A 24,746-nucleotide genomic window follows, 5' to 3' on the forward strand; every position below is an offset into this window, starting at 1 on the left:
TCCAACAGGCACTCTACTTCCCTATGGCAGCGGTTCTCAACGTTTGTGTGACGGCGACCCCTGTCACACGGACGCGCCGTGCATGCGTGGCCCCGCCCCATGCACGGCGCGCATGCGCGGCTCTGCCCCCATGCGCAGTGCGCATGCGCGGCCCCGCCCCCTGAGGAGGAAAAATGGCGGATCGCGTTGTTTGGCGACCCCCGTAAAATGGTCGTTCGACCCCAAATGGGGTCGCGACCCATAGGTTGAGAACCGCTGCCCTATGGCATATTAACAAAACTCAAAGTTCTCATACATTGGAGGGCCTTTACTCTGGCATTATGTCATGCCCTTTCCTCACTTGTCCTTGAAGGCTCCTTCAGGAAGATCTCCTATCTGAAGAGATAATGCTCCTATGACTCTGGACGCATAGAAATTATAGACTATGTACTTCTCCAGTACTTACACTACAGAGACATTTGCATTAGCCTCATCACCATTGTTGCATAAACACTCAGGTTGCATGGATAATTCTATATCTGCTTTCAGATACCAACCCTGCTACAATGTAACAGTGTTCCCATGTTCTGCTACTATGACCTGAACCATAAACTAGTTTTACTGAATCTAGTCAAACTTAGAGCATCTATTTTGCCATTACTAGTGTGCTCTGTACAGTAATTTGATACAGTCTTCCACATATAACCTTTATGCTTACCTACACCATCTAGTGCAGTGTTTCTCAACCTTGGCAACTTTACGATATGTGGACTTCAGCTCCCAAAATTCTGGGAGTTGAAGTCCACACATCGTAAAGTTGCCAAGGTTGAGAAACACTGATCTAGTGCTTCTACACTCCTTTTAGTTTCTTTTAGAGTTTTTACACACACACACACTTTTTGTGTTAGTATATATTTATATCTTCTAGTTTTCATAATATTTTCAGACTCTGATGTCTAAAATTATGCCTAAAAGGATAAGCATATCTCCTTATGCTGATCTATAACTTTAAAAAAATTTGACTTGATTTGTTGAATTTGGATCTTTCTATATTAACCTCCCCCCGAAGTTATGACTTTTACATGGAATATAATCCATATGCAATTTCCCTTGTTTTTCCATTATTATGTCTTCTCTACTTACTAGAAAAAATATTTTTGGAAGTTAAATAAATGCTGCTAAGGTATGCTACCCAGCAGATTTCTTTCCCAAGCAATTCAATCTTTTCTTTATACAATAGCACACAGACTGTAATTTGTAGGATCCAATCTGGCTCGATCACCAGGACCAGCATTTTGTCTTCGAGCGTTTGAACTCGTACTGGAGCCCATCTTCAGGGAACTTCCCTCTAGCAGAGTGTGTACTTTGGGCTGTTTTGTATGTGGTGTTTATATGGTGCCTGTTGTATGTGGCTTTTTAGATGTTGATTGGGTGTTGATGGCTGGCTACCGTGTTTCCCCCAAAATAAGAACTGGTCTTTTTTTTTTGCCTTCAAAAGAGGCATTAGGTTTTATTTTGGGGGGGGGGGTGTCTTATTTTTCCCACTGTCTCAGCTCGTGGCAGCACCAACAGCCCCATTCAGCAGTAGCCCGCACAGCTGCCGACGGCCCTCTTCTTCTGCGGCTGCTCACTGCTGCTTGCACATGTCGCCTCCGGCCTCCGTTTCGCCAGAAGAGTCTTCAGGAAAGGCCTCTGCAGCTGAGAATGAAGCCCCAGGTTGACATGCAGTTCACACACACCCCGGTCTCCGTTTTGCTGGCAGAGGCCTTTTCCTGAAAAGCTGGTTGTAAATCAGCACTCCTGTTGATTGACGAGGAGCCCGTTTCCAGGCTTCAATCACTTCCCTGGCTGTTATTGTGCCTTCTCATCCAACAATCTTAGTTGCAAAATTAAATATGAACAGTCAGACACGGAGATCCAAACTCATTGGTAGCTTCACACTGCAATGAACAAGGATATACATTTAATTTTGCAACTAATATTGAACGATCTTAGGGGGTGGAGCTGCCCCACATGTCCCGCACCCACTTACCGCAGGGCCCCCACAGCCAGGCCTCAGATGCTCCAACATCTGCCTTATGGCGAGGGTACCAACAGCCCCGTCTAGCAGGAGCCTGCGTGGCCGCTATCGGCCCACTTCTGCAGCCCCTCGGGCTTGTTGTCCCCAGCCTCATCTGACTGCTTGCTTGTGTTTTTGCAATCTAATGGATAGCTTCCTCCCCATCTAACCCACATGGCCCCTGTGACTATGTAGGACAAAATGGGAGGAAGCTAACTACCAGATTGCAAGAACACAAGGGAATGGTCAGACAAGGAGACCCAAACTCATTGGTGGCTTCACACTGCAATGAACAAGGATATACATTTAATTTTTAAGCTACTAAGAAATACTTAGTAGTGAAATTGAATATATGTCCTTGTTCATTGCAGTATGAAGCTACCAATGAGTTTGGGTCTCCTTGTCTGATCGTTCATTTGTGTTCTTGCAATTTGGTGGTTAGCTTCCTCCCAGTCTGTCCTACATAGTCACAGGGGCTATGTAGGACAGATGGGAAGGAAGCTAGCCATTAGATTGCAAAAACACAAGAAAGCGGTCAGACGAGGAGACTCAAACTCATTGGTAGCTTCATACTGCAATGAACAAGAACATACATTTAATTTTGCAGCTACTAAGAAATATTTTTAATTCCAAGTGAATTAAATGCCTATTTTTGGGAACAGATGAAAAAGAGTATTTAGTAGGTGTGATTGGATAGTCCATTTTACCTTCCACATTCCACGTTATCCTTTGAATTTACTGATCAATTATTCATCTTCAGAAAGATCCGCAGGTCTATATGTTGAACGTCAGAACAAATTAATTCTCTTCAAATAATATATTCTGCTCAGCCAAACATAAAACTGGTAAGGAATTTCTGGAAGCTTGGCATTCAGACAAATGAACCATCAATAGACACACAAAGATACCCATTTACATGCCTTTCAAAAGAGACAATAAATAATGGAGAAGAAACCAAGCATTCAGATGATCATAGAACGACACTGGACAAACAAGCAGGCAGAAAACAATACTCTAAGCAAGGAACCATAAAAGAGGGAACGTTCCCACCCCCCAAAAAAACCTGGCAGGGCAAGCTACTGTATATAAGGAGGCAGCCCAATCCACACTCATTTGCACTGATGATGGTACCTACTTGGGTAATGAAAGACTTCAAGCAAGCAACCAAGTTAACAGGGCAACTAAAAACTCCACAAATCATAATCTGTTAGGCAAAAATTCATGATCTGATAACTTACTGAACTTTTTATTGTCTGAGTAGTAAAAAATATTTTCTCTAATTTGCCTCTTTTGCCAAGAATTGGTTATATATTATTGGTAATGTTTATCACATTAAAAAAATCTTCATAAAACTATTTATTTCTTGCCAGAATTTGCCAGCTTTGAAAATACCCCTATTCATAAGAAAACATTAAGTTGTAAGTATAACATCACTGAGTACCCTTTATTTATTAAACTTCTACTGTTTAACAAGAGTAATTGCTAAAATAAATGAGCATGTATTTTGACTATTTGGAAATTTGCTTTTGAACTCTCAATACCTTTTTTCTTAATATTGGCCTTGTTTGTGATTAAATAGGTTTATATTAGAATTCCACCATCCATTATTTATTGCCTTAGACGATCCTTGGTTCTGTTTGTGTCTCTGTGTGTATGTCTGTGATCTTTTTCATGTATAGAAATCTTGAAGTGGTGCTTTGTTCAGGCCTTGCTATCTGAATCCCCTCCAACATTGTCTGAGAATATTTTAAGCTGGGACTTGATTATTTTTGGGTTTATTTATTTTTAGTTAATTAATTCGTTATCACATTTATGTAGCCAGCCATCTCACTAAAAGCAATTTTGGGCAGTGCACATAAAACATTTCTCACTAGTTTACAAATATCTCATTTTTCTATCCAGACACAATTTAAACTGCTAGTGCTAACCTGTAAAACCTTTGTATTGCCTGAATATTGAGGTCTTTGAAGGTATTTATTGGAATGCCTCACTGTGGTGATCTAGATCAGGGAAGTCAAACTGCTGGCCCGTGGGCCGGTTACATCATACAGAGGCCGCGCCTACCACAGCTCGGGCAATGCAAAAAAAGTCACAATACGTTGTGACATGTCACATGATGTGGCGAGTTTGACACCCATGATCCAGATGATTTAGTTGAAGTTTCTATGGACAAAACAGTCCTTATAAAGGCAGCTTTATTAGTGGAACTGCATCTCCAAGGAAATGCACCCAATTCTGGCTACATTCTCAAGATGCTAGATCAAAACAGATTTGTTCGTTCTTGCTTTTAAGCAGATAGTGATTTATTTATTTATTTTAATAAGTCAGAAATAGTTGTTGGATTGTGCATAAAAAGGCTAAGAAAATATATAGCAGCATACATTATTTGGATAATTTACTGGTTGCCAGCAGAGAGCACTGCAGCCAACATGTTGAATTCAAGTTAGCATTCTTGATTTCTGTATTGTTGTCCCTTTACAGTTTGATTAATTTTTTTGCTTATTTATCTGATTTTATTAAAATATTTATTATACAGTCTTGATCCATAGTTCTTACATATATGAACACTCAATAAAATCAACCAGGGACAAATTTGACAAGCAGTTAAAAGCCTGATATAAAAAGAATACACTTAGGCAATTAAAATTTGCTCCTGTAAAGCTGAAAAGAAGATAAAGACAGCATCAGACAACTCTCCTTGAAGGCAGACTTGTAGGAATGTGGTACTACAACTAGATAAGCTCTAGATTTATTTGGCACTTATGGTATTTCAGATGATGATAGGACATAAGGAGGATTTCTGAACTTAATCGTATTTATTGGGTTCACAGGAGAGAAGAATGTATGCTATTAATAAGCATTCCATTTATATCTTCATTGATTGTGATTTTTATCTTTGTGAAAACAGATATGGAGTAAATAAATGTCTCTCTTCCTGAGCTTAAGGAGATGTACACTGAATCTGTTCTAGGCTACTGAACTACAACAACATTGTTATTCCATGTGCATTTAGAAAAAGTCCCTTCAGATTGAGATGATCAATAAATCATACAAACAAACAACAAATGAAGCATCTGGGAAACATAATACATCAATCTTATCTTTCCCTTATCAGCCATTTCTCCTGATTTTTTGTTTTCCTTTTCTTTACCCCAAAAATGGATTAAAATAGAGGAGAATATATGTAACTTAGTATTGAACTGTGGAGTTCTTGGATCTCTCTGAGCTTGGTTGTTTGCTTGCAGACATTTCATTATCTGACTAGGTAACATCAGCAGCCCCTGTTAGTGTGAAGATTGCTTCTTGTTTATATACAGTACCTTTTCCTGCCCAAGAAGATCACATGTTTACCAACACTGGCAGGAGAAGTTATTGTATTTAAACAGGGAGCAAACCCCAAACCCAGTAACACTGATGATGTTTCCTAGTTGAGTAATGAAACACCTGCAAGCAAACAACCAAGCTTGGAGAGTACCAAGGACTCCAAACTGGTTATGTAGATGATAAGATCGTCTAGATTACAACATAGAAAAGTAAATTCAGATTTCTTTATTTTCTATTTTTCTCATAACAAAAAAACCTAATGCTTCCTGAATAGTTTTGAGCAAAATAAGTAATTTACATTTTTCATTAGTTTTTCTGATTTTGAGTGAGGGAATATTCCCTATGGCTTTTACTGGATAATTTTGACAACTGTGGTTCTCCTAGGCATGCTGAAACTCTCCTCTTATTTCTTAAAATGCTTTCAGATGCAATTTTTATATAACTTCAAGTGCTACCAGTTAAATTATATTGTGGCAACATTCTACCTTTTCTTTCCTAAATAATTTTCTGGTGAGAAGGAACGCCACAGAAGTTACACAATTCTGTGAATAAGAAAGAGTAACTGTATAATAGAAGCCTCATATGGAGGTCTTCAGTGGCTTGATTGTGGCTCCATGAATGGTCAACTTCTAAACCAGTGATGGCGAACCTTTTAGAGACCGAGTGCCCCAAAACTGCCTCCGCCCCGCCTCACCCACCCACAGGGCCACCCACCGCTTCAATGGCCTGCTGCAGCAGATCACCTAGGTGGCCTAGCAGCACCATGGTGGCCATGCCCTCCACCCTCCGCATCATCTACGTGCGACAGGACACGAGGGCGGAGTCTTGTTAAAGTCTTCCCGGCTGTAATGTCCTTGACTCTGCTGCTCCGTGCGGGCCGCACCCAGGGGCGACTCTCCTCCAGGGGGTTGCTGGTGAGGAGGGGGCTGCGAGGGAGGCAGAGTTGGGGCAACGGTGCGCGTGCCCACAGAAAGGGTTCTGAATGCTGCCTCTGGCACGTGTGCCATAGGTTCTGCACCACTGTTCTAAACTGTTAGAAGTTTAATCCTGTTAAGGATGCAGTTTCAGGTTGATTCCACCAGATGTCCTCTTATTGAAATAAAAGCAAAATAAACTTATTTCATGGATACTTTCAGGAAAGTGCAATTGCCTTATCTTAATCCCAGAATTTTACAGGAGGAATGATAGCAGTCTGAATAGTATTCTCTTTCACTTGTAATTTTCTGGTACTTTAATTTTTTTTATTGTCTCAAATTATTTTTTTAAAGAAATATACATAAGCAGGCTCCCTTGTAATAGTAATAGTAGTAAAGTTGGAAGGGACCTTGGAGGTCATCTAGTCCAACCCCCTACTCAGGAAACTCTACACCATTTTGGACAAATGGCTGTCCAGTCTCTTCTTAAAAACTTCCAGTATTGGAGCATTTACTGCTTCTGGAGGCAGGCTGTTCCACTGATTAATTGTTCTCACTGTCAGGAAGTTTCTCCTTAGTTCTAGGTTGCTTCTCTCCTTGATTAGTTTCCACCCGTTGCTTCTTGTCCTGCCTTCAGGTGCTTTGGAAAATAGCTTAATTCCCTCTTCTTTATGGCAGCCCCTGAGATATTGGAATACTGCTATCATGTCCCCCCTTGTCCTTCTCTTCGTTGTTTTCTTATGATTCTTCTAGTTTGTTTCCTTCTTACAAAACAAAGCCCTAAAAGGGGAAAAAAAAAAACTAGAATACCAAATTAATGAATTTTAGCTGGTAAGGCTGGATCCTGGAAACATGGTTTGCAAGTAACTTAAAGCAGAGATGCTTTTTTAACATAAAATAGCTCTAAATTTTTTTGGTTGGAACAGGTTAATCATGTGTTCATGTTATTATCTAACAGAGGTTCCACCTTGGAGGGCATAGACAAAGAGACAATATCAGTGGTTTATTCCTTCTTTTTCCAAAAGCCTACAGTATGTTGTTGTCTTCAGGAGAAACTCAACTTTGAGGGCAGCTTTTCAGGTTTTCCTCATAGTGAAACTCTATTAAAAATGCTCTGCAACCAATCTATTGTTTGCTAAAAAAAATAATAAAGGAGACTAAGTTGAGTCCAAAAATACAGAGAAGTTTTAGAAGCCTGACACTCTTAACAAATCAGCCATCAATAGACACATAGACTTAACAACATCTATAGACTATGCAAAAGAGACAATCACCCAACCCAAAAAGGAACAAAAAGACCCTAGCACCTTTCCACCAGCAATCAGCATCCAGTAGCATAGATTCACTCCAAGAGTAACGTCAGACCAATAGTCAAGTAAACAATACCCCAATTAAGAAACTGCCAGAGAAGCCAACAGCAAACAGCCCGATCAAAGAATCTCTAAGACCACCCCCACCAACACTGACAGGCAAGCTACTAGAACAGGGGTAGAATTCTGGGAGTTGAAGTCCATGAGTCATAAAAGAGCCAAGGTTGCCTACCCCTGCACTAGAATATAAATTGACAGCAAACTGCACTCCTTACCAGCACTGATGATGTTACCTACTTTGGGTATTGAAACGTCTACAAGAAAACAAGGAAGGTCAGAGAGCACCAAGGACCCCTCGAAACCAAAGAATGCTCCATATTCTGTTTGCTCTTTTCATTTCTCATATTTCTGCCCCAAACACTGTCTTTTCCATTTGCATACTTACTACTTTTATGTTTCCATTTGTCCTTTACTCTATCCAATTCTACTTACCCTTAGTTGCCAGAACTCTGAGGCTTCTTTACGTTCTTGTGATGAACTTCAGAAACTGGGCACTCCTTATGCACGCATGTAAGAGCTGAATGGAGACAGATCTGAAAACCTGGATTCTTTTCCAGACCTATATATTTCAGATCACATATAATTATGCCTACATAGTAATATCTCCTATTACTCTGCATTATTAAAAATAACTATATTTGTGAAATGCTTTCTTAGTGGATTAATACTAAATGTACATTATAAAAGATGCAGAAGGGATAATGTAGGTTCCTTTTTTTAAAAAATAATTTTATTAAGAATTTAACTACAGTAGTAAAAAATAAACAGTAAAAAATCTAATTATTAGAATATAAATTAAACTTAGAGAAAAAGAATGGAGAAAAAATTAAAAAGTATAGGAAAAAGAAAAGGAAAGAATGAAAGAAGAAAAAAATATGTAATAAAGAAAAACCATATATATATATATCTCAGATATAAAACAGATATCTCTTCATATATCATCCTTGATCAATAAGCAAATCCATAAAACATCAATTTTTCAATCCCAGTGTTAGCCAAAAGTCTATTAAGGGATGCCAGATGATCATTTCCTCCTAAATAAATAAATATCTTCTTTTAAACTTGATTAAAGTTTAGACCACAACCTACTACTTGATTAGATAAAAAAATGTGGGTTAGACAGCATCACCACCAGATGGATTTGTAGCTGGCTGACTGGCCATAATCAGCGTGTGGTCCTCAATAGAACTACATCTACATGGAGGGAAGTACAGTATGTATTGGGGTGCCCCAGGACTCTCTTTTAGGCCCAGTGCTCTTCAACATCTTCATCAACAATTTGGATGAGGGGATAAATGGGAAACCCATCAAATTTGTAGACGACACTAAGCTGGCAGGAATAGCCAGCACTCCAGAAGATAGGCTTAGGATACAGGAGGATCTGGACAGACTTGAACCTTGAGCGCTATCTAACAAAACGAAATTCAATGATGAAAAAAGTAAGATTCTACATCTAGGCAAAAACCCCACAAATTCACGGGTATGGTATAGGTGGTATCTTGCTCAATAGTAGCAACTGTGGAAGGGATCTTGGAGTCCTAGTGGACAATCACTTGAATATGAGCCAGCAGCGTACTACAGCTGCCAAAAAAAGCCAACACAATTCTAGGCTGCATTAACAGAGGGATAGAATCAAGATCACATGAAGTGTTAATACCACTTTATAATGCTCTGGTAAGGCGAGTCTTGGAATACTGCATCCAATTTTGGTCACCTTGATGTAAAAAAGATGTTGAGACTCTAGAAAGAGTGCGGAGAAGAGCAACAAAGATGATCAGGGGACTGGGGGCTAAAACATATAAAGAACATTTGCTGGAATTGGGTATGTCTAGTTTAATGAAGAGAAGGACGAGGGGTGACATGATAGCAATCTTCCAATATCTCAGGGGTTGCCACAAAGAAGAGGGAGTCAAACGATTCTCCAAAGCACCTGAGGACAGGACAAGAAGCAATGGATGGAAACTAATTAAGGAAAGGAGCAACCTAGAAACTAAGGAGAAATTTCCTGAAAGTTAGAACAATTAATCAGTGCCTCCAGAAGTTGTGAATGCTCCAACAATCTACGTTTTTAAGTAGAGATTAGATAGCCATTTGTCTGAAATGGTATAAAGTTTCCTGCCTGAGCAGGGGGTTGGACTGGAAGACTTCCAAGGTCCCTTCCAATTATTCTATTCTATTCTATTCTATTCTATTCTATTCTATTCTATTCTATTCTATTCTATTCTATTCATCTCTATGTGACCAAACTTCCTCAACATACTACTTTGTTTCCCCCAAAATAAGACCTAACCCCAAAAATAAGTCCTAGCTTGATTTTTACATGTACACCTTATATAAGCCCTACCCCCAAACTAAGCCCTAGTTAAGACCCCGCCCTCCCTGTCCCACTGTCTGATTGTACAAGGTAGGGAGAGGCATATGGTGGGGGTGGGGGGTGAAGCTGCTCCACTGGCCCCGTACCCACTTACCTTAGGACCACTGCAGTCAGGCCTCCCATGCCCCGACACCTGTTGCACCCTGCATGAGTTCTTCTGCGGCCACTTGCAGCCTCTCGCAGCCTGACGTCCCGTGGCGCATTGTGCCAGTGCCACCACTCGTGGCAGGAGGCCACATGATGTGCTGCTGCCGCTGCTCCCAGCTGGATGCCATGCAGCGCATTGCGTGGCCTGTGAGCGGTGGCACCGATGTGATACGCCACAAAAATGGCCACAAAATTCAGGCAGCGGCATAATAGGTGTTGGGGCATGGGAGGCTTGTCTGTGGTGGTCCTAAGGTAAGCAGGTAAGACATCCCCCGAAAATAAGACCTGGAGCCTCTTTTGGAGGCAAAAAAGTATAAAAGCAGGTCTTATTTTCAGGGAAACATGGTATCACCTGGTCACTCACTTGTATTCCATCTATATTCATCACCCATTCTTCTTGATTCCATCTTGTTTGATGACATTTCTCTTGAATACACCTTTTCTCATTATGTTCCAATTATGGTTTTTCTCACGTACCTAACATTCACATCTATATAATAAAATGGGCAGAAGCTTGTTCTTATAAATAGCCATTTTCATTTCTTTGACTTACATTCATTCCTCACAACAAATCCATTGTAGAAGGATACTCTGCCTTCTTTAGAAGAATGGGCATTTAAGGTTTCTAATTTAGCAGAAATGGCCAAAATTTCTGCTTATTTAAAGGACCATTCACAAGAGAGGTATTTCAATGTATGGAGAAGATGGATAGAATATGTTCAGAAGAAGTATGGAACTACAAAGTTTCATTTATTTTATGAGTAATGAATTTGTTTATAAACTTATGATGTTAAAGTTTGAAGAGAGTTAAGGGTTAGTATGATTTTGGTTATTGTATAATTAGTAAACTTAAATAGATTGTTTAGTATGTTTGTATAACCCTGTACTTTGCTCTGGGAAGTGGGGGGAGAGGGGGGAGGATGGGGGGGAGGATGGGTTGAAGTTTAAGTAGTTCAGATAAGTAGAAATAGTTTTATTGTATATAATATTGAGGTTTCAATTTGGAGAGAGGAATTGCTCGGGCATTTCCCCTGGACCACATCCGGAGTGAGAGGATAGAAGAAGGTGAGAAGTAAGTAGGAAGGTGGAGGAGAGGGGATGAGTGAGAAAGAGGAAGAAGAGGGAAAGAGGCAAGTTGGTTAGAGGGTAGATGCGGTTTGGGGGGAAATGGGTGAGCAATACCGAAAATGGTGTGTATTAATTTGTTTTATTTTTTATCTGAAGTATTTTTAAGAATGTAATGTATTGTAAAATTGAAAATAAAAACTTTTTACAAAAAAACAAATCCATTGTCTTCCTGTTAGCATTTGCAGATTACTTAAAGTTCTTCCATTCTTATCGCCATTCTTAATGGTCACCTTACGAAAAGAACTTTGAGGGGAAAGATGAGAGCATTTATAGTTACCCATCCTTCATAATGGTAATGGGCAATTTTCTTAAATCATTAATGAGTTCTCACAAACAGCCTATCAATTGTAGTAGCCGGCAGCTACCATACTCTAAAAATAACAGGAAAGGTGATTGACTCATTTTTTTCTAATAGTGTGAGAAATCTGTACTGTATCATGGGAAGGAAAAAAAGAAAATAAGGGAAAGAAGAAAAAGGAAAGATTTTAGCCCAACCCCTGCCTATATCCATCTTCCACTGCTTATCAGTTTTGCTTATGTTATTGTGCTCAAAGAGTCCAGATTGATACCTTATAGTGCAAACAATTCTGCCTGCTTAATTTCTGTGCTTGCTACGTGATGGATCACTTAGGATTCAACTTTGTTAGAAATAAATTAAAAAATAGTTCTTTTATTCGCTGACTGACTTTTCATTCCAGAGTGTTTAAAAGGATTTACTGTAACTAATTGTATGGATTGCATTGCAGCTATTAGTGGTTTGGCAGCTATATCATTTTGGATTTAGTACTCCTCTGAATTCATTGCTGATAGCTGAGGATTAAGTCAAGAGTATCTTTTTTCTTATTCAAAATTAAAACAAGAAGTTGATTGAAGGAAGGAAGAATTACTTTATTTTGAAAGTTGGGTCTTCTTGGTATGTGTGGCCTATTGTGTTCTATTGTATGTATACATGAACATTTTCTTGAGTGAGATAGAGATTTCAATATGCATGTGTGTGCCACAATATTACTGTGGGGTGTCAATAGAAGATGACAAATAATATTTAGTACTGTACTGTTCTTTGAAAGAGAAAAGAGATTTTTCTAACGTGTGAGCCTTCAAATTCTGCTTATACTGTCTTCAGTGTAAGCAGCTAGAACAGTTTCCATCTGTTGTGTAAACTTGATTTATCAAACTGTTTTAGTAATGCACATAAGTCAACTGCAGAATCAGTTTTCTGTACATCCCCTTCCTGAATGCATGGCTAACTCACAGCATTCTTGGGAAAATTTTAGATCCCAGGCCCCCAATGGGCCACCCTTTGTCACAATGGGCCTCCAAACAGCAGATTCTGTAATTGATTAAAATTCTCTTCAAGCATCTGTCCAGGTCCATTTGCTCCAAGAGAAGACTTGCTCTGATCTGGCTGAACCAAATAAGCTGGCAGGACTTAGCAATGAGGTTTGCAAACTGTCTCTCAAGCATAGCCCCTGATTCTCCTTCAATAATTCATGTGAGTTTTTGTAGGTAGCATGTAATTATTGTATAGGCTTTATTTCTATTTCTAATCAGCTAACTAAATCTGCACAGGTTTTAGTGTGGTAAGAATGCCAACAATTTTAGAAAGAAAAATTAAAAAAAAACCCTTCATTTTTTTAAGATAGTATGCACATATGTTGCAATTGGCATCATATCAACAGAGGCATATTCCCCTGTGGCACTTCTACTGTGTTAAAAACCACCTTTCAAAACAGTGATTGGCAGTGTAAAGCCTATGGATGCCAAGTTGCCCACAACTCCCCCCCCCAACCTGATATTTCTGTATTCGCCCACAAAAATCACAAGAATGACAGCATATTATGATATTTCATGAACTCATTAATTAATGAGAGTTCCAAAACTGCACAGTAGCACTTGGTGCCTGATAAAATTTCCTCCCTCTGTCTTAAGATTACATATACTATCTGTAATTCATGAATATATTAACTGATTACTGTCCTGCTGGCAGATTAATTGTAACTTTTTAATTAATTAATCAAACTGTCACTTGATGTAGTATTTAACTAAGCAACATGATACACAATTAGAAGAACTGAACAAAATCATCTCAAAACTGATGGTACAGATGAACCAGAGCCAGTGAAGTCATATAATATTAGAAAGTATTGCCAACAACAAAGATGCAGAGGTTGATGAAATACCAAGATAATTCACTTATAGTGCTACTTGTGGTCTGTCAGCAAGCATGAAAAACAAAGAAGTTATCAAGGGACTGAAAAGATCAATCTATATTTCAATGCCAAGAAGGACAATGCTAAAGAGTACTCAAAATACATTTATACTGAAAAGGTATTTATATCACATGCTAATCAGATTCTGCTCAAGATTGTATAAACAGACTTCTGCAATATACAGAATAAGAATAAGTATGTGAACTCTCAGATTTACAAGCTGGATTCAAAAGAGGCAGAGCCATGCAAGGTCACATAATTAACACGTGATGGCTAATCAAAAAAAGAGCTCCAAAAAGACATACATTATTGGCTTTTAACCATGTAGACCATAACAAATTGTGGATAGTCTCTAAAAACATGAGTTATCTTGCAATTAGGAAGTATTTATTAAAAATTATATTATAAAACCAAATGAAGCCAAATTTTTGGATGCAAAAAGGAGTTTATTGGGGAAAAGAAAATATGGGGGGGGGAGGAGAAAAAGTAACAATTACACAGATAATTCTGAAGAAGTCCTGTGCTATTTTATGATACAATGATTTTCAGCAACAGTTTTCAAAGTGTGGTTTGTGAACCCTTCAGGGTCTCCAGGTCAGCTTCAGGGGTTTGCAAAGTCAAATACATAAGTAAGTACTTCAAATTTTCCCTGTTTTAATTTGTAATATAGATGGATATAATCCACATCAACTAAAGCTCTTTGGAGTCCTCAGTCCTTTTAAGCAGGGGTCCCCAACCCCCAGTCTGTGGACCGGTACTGGGCCGTGGCATGCCAGCAACTGGGCTGCACAAACAAGCAAAGCCCCATCCAAGGATGCAGGCAGTACACAAAACTACACACTCTCCGGTCCATGGAAAAACATCTCTCCATGGAACCGGTCCCTGGGGCCCAAAAGGTTGGGGACCTCTGCTTTTAAGGATATGAAGAGATCCTAAGATCTGCAGGATAGACACAATACTACCCCTAATATTTTACATACATTATGCAGATAAAATTAACAATGTAAATGACTTCGCAACAGCTCCAACACCATTCTTGTCTACTTTCATATTCTTCAATAGTCTTTCTTAAATAAAAGATGGATAAGATCACACATCATGGTTTAGGTAAAAAAATATTTTTATTGCATGATTACTTCTCCATTGCTTTTTGTTCACTTAACTAGATTGCCTATTTAGACAATGAATTAATAAAGTGAAAGGTATAAATGTGTAAATAAAGGGTTTTTTTCTGTCTTGGTGAATATAACTAATAATGTTTCTATGGTAACTAATGCATTTCATCAGAGGAAATTTGCAAATAATTTTAAAAGGCAGAATTCCTAGATGTATTGCTAGCAAATGAATCAATCAACGGATGCTATCTGTGATGAACATATTATTTTCAAGGGAAAGGAAAATAAATCTCAAGTTAATTCAAAATATGTACTTGATACTAAGTATCTATAGGATTTATTAAAAAAAAAAACAAGACATGAAAAGAAGAGTATATCAAAGTTTTGTTTAGTACAGAGACCACTGAATTACACTTGAACACTGGAAACAAACTGTATATCATGTTACTCATTAATGCTCAAATCCTTATATATTTATATATAATATATAAATTAAATATTTTATTCTTTTTTGCCTACCTAGGAATTCTATTTGGAATTCTTCTGGAATTCTGCTTCACAATATAGAATTGAGTCAGGAAGAGAGTATATCAAACCTCTCAGTGTGGGTTGCTGGAAATTATAAATCCAACACTCTGTAGGGCATCAGGTTAGCGAAGCTGCTCTAATCCAGTCAGATCCAGTAGTGATAGTTAGGCAACCTTGTTTTGTGTGATCAGAAATTTTTTTTTATTTTTGCTGTGTTGCTCACTTCTAAAACAGCCAGTATGAAACACAATGAGTAAATTGTACTAGTTTTGCTTTATAACCTGTATGAAAACATGGTTATTATATTGGTCATGTATCCAATTTACAGTGCATTATGATTCTTCTGGAATATTGAATCTTATTTGGCCTGAAGTTCACAATGTTTGAATCCTATAAACTGATCTGGAATATATTTGCAAATGCTATTAGGTAATATGTAACAGGTGGTTTTTTTCACTGCTTTAAGTCCTTCCTTCCTTCCTTCCTTCCTTCCTTCCTTCCTTCCTTCCTTCCTTCCTACCTACCTACCTACCATAAACAGGCTTTTATAGAACCCAAACCCCAAACTAGGTGTTGAAAGCCTTTGTATTTCTTCTAGTTCCATTTTCCTTTGATAATTTCCTTCATAAATAAAGGTAAATATATGTGTCCCAGGATAATGCTGCCAAATTAAATCTGAGTCGGTCAACGGGACCAGAGGTTTCATTTTCCAACCTTTCAGACTTGTGTTTGAGTCTATCCTCAGGGAACTTTTCTCTACCGCAATGTGTGTTTTGGGTTATTCTGTGCATAGTATTATGTGGTGCCTGGTTGGGTGTGGCTTCTTATTGGTTGATTGGGGTGTTGATGGCCGATTATTAAGTCATTGGCTGTTGTTTCCTTGTGTTGCCAAATCCTTGGCTCCTAAGTACCCAATAAGCTGGTGGTAAATCAGCACTCCTATTGACTGACAAGGGCCCTGTTTCCCAGGCTTCAGTCATTTCCCTGGCTATCTTTGTATCTGCTCAGCCAACAATCTCAGTACAGTAGCCGTGAAATTGAATATGTGTCCTTGTTCATTGCAATGTGAGGCTACAATGAGTTCAGATCTCCTTGTCTGACTGTTTGCTTGTGTTCTTGCAATCTGGTGTTTAGCTTCCTTCCTATCTGTTCAACATGGTCACAGGGACAATCCATATATGTCAGAAACAATAGTTTCCTTCATATTCTATTGCTGCAGTGCAACTGGGTTGTTATATTGATGACCCAGCTATTGTGATTAAACAATAATCAAGCAACGAATAAAAGATAATAAAGCAATGAATCTGCAAACACCTGAAGGCAAATAAAGTCATAACAAGAACTCAACATGGGTTAGTCAAAGACAGATCATGCCAAACAAATCTTATTTCATTTTTTGACAAAGTGAGTAAATTAGTAGACTAGCAAAATGTTGTGGATATAATTTACTTGGATTTCAGTAAGGCATTTGATAAAGTAGACCACAACGTATTACTAGATAAGATAGAAAGATGTGGTTTAGACAGCATCACCCAAGGCTCTGTCTTAGGCCCAGTACTCCTTGATATCTGCATCAATGATTTAGATGAGGGGATAGAAGGAAAACTCATCAAATTTGCAGATGACATCAAGCTGGCAGAAATAGCCCACATTCCAAAAGATAGGCTTAAGATACAGCAGGATCTCGACAGATTTGAACACTGGGTCCTAACTAACAAAATAAAATTCAGAGGTGAGAAAAGTAAGGTTCTACATTTAGGCAAGAAAAAACAAATGCAAAGGTATAGGATAGGTGGTACCTGGCTCAATAGTAGTAACTGTGAGAGCAACTTGGGATCTTAGGGGACAGTCAGTTAAATATGAGCCAGCAGTGTGCTGCAGCTGCGAAAAAAGCCAGTGCAGTTGTAGGCTGCATTAATAGAGGAATAGAATCAAAATCATGTGAAGTGTTAATACCACTTTATAATACCTTGGTAAGACCACATTTGGAATATTGCATCTAGTTTTGATCACCACGATATAAAAAAAAGATGTTGAGACTTCAGAAAGAATGCAGAGAAGAGCAACAAAGATGATTAGGGGACTGGAGGCTAAAATATATGAAGAACGATTGCAGGAATCAGGTATCATAGGGTATCATGGTTTAATGAAAAGACGGACTAAGGGTGACATGATAGCAGTGTTCCAATATCTAAAGGGATGCCACAAAGAAGAGGGAGTCAACCTGTTCTCCGAAGCACTTGAAGGCAGGACAAGAAGCAATAGGTAGAAACTAATCAAGGAGAGAAGCATCTTAGAAGTAAGGAGAAATTTCCTGACAATTAGAACAATCAGCGGAATGACTTGTCTCCGGAAGTTGTGGGTTCTCCATCATTGGAGGTTTTAAAGAAGAGATTGGACAACAATTTTTCTGGAATGATAATAGGGTTTCCCGCTGATAGGAGTTTGAACTAGAAGACCTCCAACGTCCCTTCCAACTCTGTTATTCTGATTAAATTATCCCAGTTTTTGTCCTTATCTCAGTCATTGCCATGATCCCTTACCCATAGAGATGCATTTAGTCCTCCACTGATAAACAAGTAAATGAAATTTGGATTTTCATGGTGCCTTTATAAAATTTGTTAGGGAGGTGCTCCCTCCTTCCCTTATTTTTTTATAGGTAGCAGAAATCAACATGTTTAAAATAATGTGAGAAGTAACATGCATTTGGTTTAATGGCCTGATTGAATTAGTTTCTTAATTAATTTTTCTAGAGAGAGTTCAGGCTGTATTCTCCAAAAGTCAAACAGACAAAATCTTGTGTAAAAATATTCAACAGGGCACTGAGAAAATTGGTTGAAAGAACAATTAACTTTTTATAGTTCAGAAGTCAGAAAAGTTACCATAACAGTACAATGGCACAGAACAAAAATGTCAGGTGAATATTTTTAAACAGTTTCCCCTTATTTAAATTACATATTCTTTATATTCGTCTTATGTTTTTTTTAATGAACCATAGACCCTGCTGTCTGCAAAACTGATTCCCCCCAACCCCCAAGTCCTAGAAGTTTGGTATCTTCAATAAGAGCAATTGGGGATTTAGAACTATTTTCGATGCCAGCCTTAAATTGCTTTTCTCTGTCATCTTCTATATTGCTGATTCCTAGTAGAATCTTCTCTAGTGGGAAATCAACAAACATCAGTCAAATTTGCTATCTTTTATGTGCTATCTTATAATTCCGTATAAGCCTTGCAATGTTAGATTATCATTTTTTAAAAGAGTGGTTCTCTTTAAGGATGACTCTGAGGTAGTAGAATAGCACAGTATCACTAGCAAAAAGACAATATTCTGAAGACCATTACCCTGAACATCAACTTCCAAAGCAAAATTATGAATTCTTTAAAATATTGATTCATTAGGAAGCACTAAAATACATAACCAAATAAACAGGTCAGGTATTTTTACAAGCAAAAGCATTCTAAGTCAAGTTAGCTCTCTAACATGTCAAAACTAGGCTGTAGCTTAGTCTGTTCTAGAATACTAGTTTTCTAAATCAACAATTTGTTCCTATTCATATATGATTAGGATGTCTACGGCAGCAAAATTCTGGATGACTGCTTGATGACAGCAAAAGGTTGGAGATTTCTGTATTTCTTTGATTTTTGCAGCACAGACAGAGAAGTCCTAAGCATGACAGTGATCTCAGAAACATTATTTTTTTCAGGTGGTTCTGTGCAGAATTTCTGTATGTGTAGTTTGGCTTTTAGGTAGATGGGGTACAAAAATGATCATTTATTATCTCTTTTTTTGATTCTGTATTTTGTACTTTAAACAAAATTTTTCTTTTTAAGACACTTTTTTTTTAGAAGGAGACCCAACTGAAAATTTGCTGGCATTATTATTTGTATTTCCTGCTATTTCTTCTTCATTCTGGTAGTGTAATTAGACAATGGAGCAGTTTTTGTTCTATACTGAAAAGCAATTAGTCATACATTTTGTTCTCTATGTGTTTTAATTAGAGCTTTGTTTTTGGCTTCTCTCCTCAAAACAGTCTAGAGCATACAATGTGTATCAGTCATGCCAGGCTACATAGAAATGCAAGCAGTGGTTCCATTTGTCTTATCTATAACAGCAAGAGTATGGTAGCTATATCTATAGCAAGTCTACATAAATAGTATATATAGTTTGTGGCATGGACTAGTCTAGCTTTGACCATCCTTGTGTTATCTAGATGTGTTTGAATTTGTGCAAACTGTAACCCCAGGACTTCTGGAAGGTTTCAGATTGGGGAAATCATTAGAAACAACAAATTTTGTTGGCTATTGTCAATAGTAGAAGCTTCAGGACAACTCCTTGCAAACTTAGATTTTTTTTAGTCAGTGCTCAGCATTGCTGTTAAATATCATAGGTCTGATGATCTTCAGAGTTAAGCTTCTCAGACAGGAGGTTTTTAAAGCTCTTGTATTTTACTATGCTAAATTGCCTTTATGAAAGTTTTATTGTATCAAAAAACAGCTTTCCAAGAATGGTAGTAGTGTTTTAAATTGTTGATAAACTGAAGGAGAAACAGTGTGTAAAGAATTGGCAGCTTTTTAAACCTAAAATAAAACTGGTATAAATGTTTTACAGATGGCATACAACTTCATCAATAATTTCCAAAATAGATAAATTTAACTAATGTTGGAGATGCCGTGAAACAGAAGAATAATTTTACCTCGCGGTGAATATGCAAAAAATCTCAAACGTTTGGGAATGGCATACATACAGTAGCACCATCCAGAAAATTTTAAAAATTACATTTGAAACAAAATCCCAAATTTTCTTGCTAAGTATAATCCCAGAATATATTAATAAAAATATCCTAATTTATTGAGATAGAAGTTCAGAGCTGCAAGGGTAAAATTTGCCATACATTGGAAGAAAGATAAAATACCAATGATATCTGATTAGGAATTGAAATTTAGAGAATATGGAGCAATAACAAAACTAACAGGTGTAACTTAAGCAAGAATGATTTCCATATAGATATAGCACAACTTTCAGCAAGGCAAATGTAAACATTTATAGTATGGTTTTAAGGGGGTTTAAATGTTTATTTATTTATCACTTACAGTACAGTGAAGGGGAATTCACAATTAAATATCGATTCTATTCCAAGCTGTTCTCTTTTCTTTTTCTTCCCCTTACCTTTTTATACTCATTAATAATTAAAATAATAATACAGTGGAGACTTTAGTATTAAGTTCAAAGGTATGAACTTTTTTCAAATTACAAAATAATGCCATTTGTAGCTTATCATTGTCATTCTAAACATCAATTCTACTATATAAGCAACTCTATGTTCATGCCATATTATAAATAATATTTAACATTGATGTAAATTTTCTATTTTGAAAGGCTTCATTTACTTTCATCATTATAGACATAATAGCTTTCAGTTTCTATTGCATAGACACCACTGTACTTAGTTTTTATCTGTATTCTAAAATGTATTATTACTATTCTATAACACAATTTGGAAGAATGTGTAGGTTGTGTAGATAGCACTAGAACTTCACAGACACAAGATATTATTCCTCAGGAATAAACATAGCTTACTCATTCTGAAACTGTGTATTAGGTATTGCTCGGAAAATCTGACTTTGTAAGCTGCTTCATCTCAGTATAACTGTCTTTCTTTCCCCAAGAGTTAGACTTCAAAATCCACAAAGCCCATTCTGGTTGAAAATTCTGGGAGCTGATGACCTCATGTAGTTTGTGCATAAGATGAGCATTTTACAAACTGCATTTTACAAATGCTCAGAGATGGAGAGATTCCACTACTAACTTTTCCTCTTTTTATTGGCACATATCAGTCTCACCTTTTCTATTTCCCATTCTCTTTTGAATTTCACTTGTCTATTATAAAAACCCTATTTGATATAGGATTTTGTGCAACTGGAAAAGAGTCCAGATTCAGTTGCAAATGGCTGAATATCTTAATATTTTCATTGAAACTCATGCCTATCTCATCTGTGCTGTGTGGGATGGGGTAGCAAGGAAATTCAATTCACTCCTGCTAATGAAAGTGCTACTATTTTTTCTTCAGAGTGAAGGAAAGGGGAGAGGGGATGTGTTTGGATTAAGGGCTCCCTATCACTGCTTTCTCATTCATAAAATGGGGATGTCCCATTTCCCAGAAATGCTTTGAGATTAATTATTTAAAATCGAGAAAGCCCGGGGGGGGGGAGGAAGAAAGAGGAGTGTATTGAGATTTATTATTTGCAACCATGCGCCAAAGTTATAATAAATGAAATTATTTCAGACTATTTTGAGTTACAATGTAGCACTTGGCAGGAGTGTCCACTTTCACTGTTTAATTTGATCTTCTATTAATCCCCATGATATCTGATTTTGGAACAAGGGGCATCGTCCATTCTCACCTGACTATTTTTCCAATCATTGACAGTACCCTCTAGATGCAGGATCAAGTATAATGGTGAAATTTTTATAGCTTGGTCAGGCTCCCTGCCCAATAATTCACTGATACTGGAATTAATCAACTGTAACTACTTTGCAACTTCAGCAGATCCCTTTCTAGTCATACCGAGCCACTAAAACAATGATTATTCTAATATTGTCTGCTGGTATGATCTGATTTATAACAGGTCTATCTTTTTGTTTGATACTACACTAAAATTGCATGGAGTATTTATTGAGGAAGAGAAAATTCACTTAAATGTAAAGAAGGAAAACAAGCACTTAGAATAAGGGTGGTGAACCTCTGTCTTCAGATGTTTGAGGAAACGTAATCATCATGGTCACTGGGAAGGAATATTGGGAAAGGTACACAGAAATATCTGAAATAATGCTATGGAAGCCTATTCAAGTTCTGAAGTACATTTTACTGAATTCAGTAAAATACCGTATATTGTTGGGTAGGTACATATAATTACAACCCCAAGGACAAAGTAATAGTTGGGGAAGGGAACATCTGCAGGCTTTAACTGTCACACTGCATATTGAAATGCTATTCAAATTGAACTGTGCTCCTAAAGAGAGTCCAGCTATTTTTTTTATACCCTTTCTTATAAACTTTCTCTTCTCAGATACATATACCACACAAAGGAACACAGATGTCTTTGTTCCCACAGTGGCTTCCTGGTTCCTTTTCATTTTAAACAAATATAAACAAATACAAATGGATGAAGGAATGAATATTTCTTATCTTCCCAATAAGTGAAATTCTCTGGGCAAAAACAACAATTTTAAAATATTTCTAGAAATATTTTAAATAGAAGCAAATAGGTTAAAAGTAAAATGTAATAAATAACCTGGAAAAATCCGTAATTGCATTGCAGAGTAGAAATTTCATATCAGATCTGAATCTGTACTTAGGACAAATAATGGAACCAAATTGCAAACGGCACTCCTGGAAAGGACTTGTTGCTCCTAATTTTCTGTTGCATGAAAGAAAGTTACTATCACCCAGTGCATTTGAGGAGGGGCAAAATTATGGAAAGATGAATAATTGATGTCCTGGTTGTTATTGCTGCCTGAAAACCCCCCCCCCCCATGTTGATTATGGGCCTTTTATCAAAGGTAAGATGGAATCATTTTTTTTAAAATTAAACCAACAGGCAGATATTGACAGCTGCACAAATCAGCATGAAAATCTTGTAACCTTCTATACAGCTATGTCACAATAGAAAGAATACAATGGAGAAGATTTTTTTTTTAAAAAGTAAGAATCTGAGATAAATTATACCCTCAGCAGATACGTTTGGAAGAGAGAGAGGGGAGAAGACAATAAGAAAGGGATGAGTAGGAAGCACTGATTAAATTTCACAATTTAAATTGTGAAATATGACATGCTATAAGGGTAAAAATATTGATTTTGACTTTTACAAAATTTCATATCTGGGGTAGACATCATTGTAAATTTCAAAGATAAGATATGCTTGCTCTGTTGATTTTACTAATTTAAGAATCGATCTGATGTAAATTTGTCATTAGCTTATCAGATTGTAGGGGGAAAAAAATCCAGGTTTCCATTCCCCCTAACTTGTAACCTGCTGTGGTTCATATCAAGAACAGTTAGAGTTGCCTGCGCCAGAATCAATGGAATTGTCAGACTAATTCAAACATGCTTGTCTGAAAGCTGGATCAGCCTTTGTCTTTTCCCCTAGGGGAAAAGTGTCAGAGCTGCTAGGCCAATCTAAAAGTAAAAGATGTCATAGTCTATATTGATCCATTTGATGCGAGCAGGAGACCAAGTCAGGTGTTTCATAGGACAGGATATGTTTGGAAATGCAAGAATAATGACATGTTTAGAATTCTTCATGGGAAACAGCTTAAATATGAGACAGCTGTCAAGGCAGGTCAAAATACCAGGAAAACAGTCATAGCAGTGGCCCTTTAATTGCTAGTCTGGGATGTGCAACTGACAGCTCTTGAATACTTGCATGGCAATTTTAGTACTCTGTGCAAATTCAAGCTGCTCCACAGCCTTTTGCTTATGTGTTCCTTTTGTTGGAGCTGTCTTACTAATGTAGAATTTTAAATTTTACAGATAAACATTCTCAATGTTGTTTTGATATGGAATTTTTGGTCCTGCACTGAAAGAGCAAAATGCTAGCTATTCTGCTATATATCTTATACAATGCTAAATTAAAGCAAAAAAGAAATTGTACCATAGAATACTAGAATCTACAAACCCTGCTGAAAGATGCCACATCATAGGACTACCTGTACCACATATGGGCCAAGAAAATCTGGATGATCACTAGATGACAGTAAGTCTCTAGCTGTTTACTGCCATCCAGTGACCATTTTGATTTTTGCTGGCCAGGTATGTAGATACAAAAACCCCTGACTTTGAACATAGCCACTGTAAGGATCCAAACGGCTAAGAACTGTATTGAGCAGACAGTGGATATAGCCAAGGTTATTCTTCATCTCACCAATTCTTCTCTTTCATACACAAATATGAATCATATATATACATTTATATGCATGTATATGCTCTGGTTTAGGAGCATAATAAAGTATTATTATTAACCTCTTTCCTTCCATCTTTCTCAGTATTAGAGCTTTCTTCAAAGAGCTGGGTCTTTTCTGAACACATTCCACACAACTGACACAACTGAATATCTTTCTATAATCAAGGAAGTACATGATGACTTATTTTATATATATATATATGTATTTGGCTTTTTAATTAGAGGGTATCAGCAATAATAAATTGTGTTCCTTGGCCTTTTCTAAAGCCAGCCTGAACATATGGCATCTCTTTTTCCACATAGAGCTCTTCTTTGCATTATTTAGCTATTGTATGAAATGAAGGATATTCTCTGCATGCTCTTATGTACATTGACCTCTTTCAATCTGTTGGCCACTGTGTCATTCTCCAGTTTGCTGGCATAACTTAGTTAGAAGTTGAAACTTTGGGATATCGTTAATATACAGATTTTAAAAATGGGAGCAAGTATACATCCTTGCATGACTGGTTTATTTGTTCTAATTATCCGTGTTAGGGAACCATGCAGTCCTGTGTGTACCCTTAGAGTTGAATTTAAATATAATGCTTTTGTTAAGGAGAGGCCATAAGTTTTTTCTAAAGAAGGTTACTATTTATTG

General features: G+C 37.4%; 1 long non-coding RNA gene across 1 annotated transcript in view; it reads left to right on the forward strand.

Moving 5' to 3' along the window:
- The window catches only part of LOC120299169, a 61,422-nt gene that overhangs the window by 1,968 nt on the left and 34,708 nt on the right, over nucleotides 1-24,746 (forward strand). The window contains exon 2 of the long non-coding RNA XR_005554356.1: nucleotides 3,409-3,456. This is a non-coding gene — a long non-coding RNA (uncharacterized LOC120299169). The remainder of the gene's footprint in view (nucleotides 1-3,408; nucleotides 3,457-24,746) is intronic.

The sequence above is a fragment of the Crotalus tigris genome, unplaced genomic scaffold (assembly GCF_016545835.1).
Source record: "Crotalus tigris isolate CLP2741 ecotype Arizona unplaced genomic scaffold, ASM1654583v1 scf7180000024281.4978605, whole genome shotgun sequence".
NCBI lineage: Eukaryota > Metazoa > Chordata > Lepidosauria > Squamata > Viperidae > Crotalus > Crotalus tigris.